Raw genomic sequence first — 1,840 nt, forward strand, 5'->3', positions numbered from 1 at the left:
TTTTTTTCTTTCTTTAAAATAAAAATAACTGATGTCAATAAAAAAAATGATCAAAAAAAGAACACAGAGATTGATGCCATCAGGTGAAGGAGTAAAATTGAGGAAATTTAGAGAGAAAAATATAAGTTCACTTTTGTTTTCATTGGCTTTAATATACTCGTCAATTATCTAAACAGAAAATGCAGATTGAATGAATGACTCTTGGTGTAAGTATATATTTCTTTATGTCATTACACTGGGAAAACTTTTACCCAAAGGCATAGATCAGAAAATAAGATGTAGATTATGTTATTCAGTCCAAGCAAAGACTAAGAAGATAGCAGGTCATGTATAGTAAGTTGAGGAAAAAGATTAAGCATGTATGATAGAAGGTTGCTTTCAGAAAGAAAAAGATAGGAAAAAAAGATTTTAAGAAGCCATGGAAGAAAAATTGTTTTCTAGGAAGAGAATAGCAAAAACCGGTGTACAATTACATACTAAATGCAATAGACCAAACTTCTGGTGGAACTGGTTCACTTTAAGTCAGTGAGAAAAGTTTAAATATCACTAGGTGAAGAAAGTTTAATATTTTGCCAGGTTTGTATTTTTTCCCCAACTTTCTGCTATAGTAACATATAAAGTTAAGATTATATGCACAGGATAGGCACGGTTTGCTTTCTTCTGATCTATGGAAAGAAAGTTAGTGCTTAAATTGCTTTCTTCTTTTTAATTTGCATGCATGTGTCTGGTAATTAAAACAGCTAATATGAAGACAACAATATGCAATGTAACAATTATTGTTGAATTCCTATCATCTTGTTTAATGAAATTCTGTATCATTTCTAAACTTTTTCTTGTTATCTTTTATTCTCTTAAAAGGAAAAAGAGTTTGAGTTTTGGAAACAAATTGTTTATGTTCAATATAATCTTGGTCAGAGTACTAGTTATAATACCTTACACCAACTACCAACATTTTCTACTTCTCATCCTCTTTATTTGTACAGTGGAATGGTATTACAATCACATCTTGTTCTTAGGGTTTTATTTTGGATAAATGTGTGTGTGTGTGTGTGCGTGCGCGTGTGTGTGTGTGTGTGTGTGTGTGTATTTGCGCAATGATAAATTTCAAAAGCACAAGATACATAGAACTGAACAAAGAAAACCACAAAGTGATATATCTGCTAGTCACTTGACCAAAGTTTTCACGAAACTGCAAATGTCAGTTATTCCTCAGTTTCAACACATTGTGACAGTTGATGATTCAACTGATAGTTGATCCCTGGGATGGACCTTCCAGCCACAGAGTCTCCGTCCTTTGCACTCATGGAGAATAAAAGAGCTGCATGTTCCAGTAGCGGTCACTGCTCTTTCGCATAGCCCCATCTCCGAGAAAGAACAGAGGGGAAGCGCAGAGGTAAGAAAGCTTTTAACTATCAATGTTAAGCAAGATTATGTACTGCTTTTTGTACATTTCTATTGTTATATATGCAGACATACTGAATTGTCAACATTATTAGAGCTATTATGTAACACTTGCTTTAATTTGCAAACTTAGTAAATGAAGAAGGTTTTGTTTTATTGTGCAGTTCATTAGACAAGGAAACCATTGATTGAAACTTTTATTTAGCTTAGTTTTCTCAAATATTTCAATATCGAATTGATACATTGTAAGAATGTGTATAATAAAATTTAAACCTAAAATGAAAATTAAAGGCCTGCCAAATAGCTCAGTGAATTAAAGCATCTGCTTAGGCAGAGGCAAGGGCCCGGAGTTTGATCCCCAGGCCTTCTGTGCAGGCCCCACCCCTGCGGTGCACTGAGACGGTGACTGAGACTGGGCCTGCTGGTGGGCACCTGTAAT

The sequence above is a fragment of the Octodon degus genome, unplaced genomic scaffold (assembly GCF_000260255.1).
Source record: "Octodon degus isolate 3935 unplaced genomic scaffold, OctDeg1.0 scaffold00341, whole genome shotgun sequence".
Taxonomy (NCBI): Eukaryota; Metazoa; Chordata; class Mammalia; order Rodentia; family Octodontidae; genus Octodon; species Octodon degus.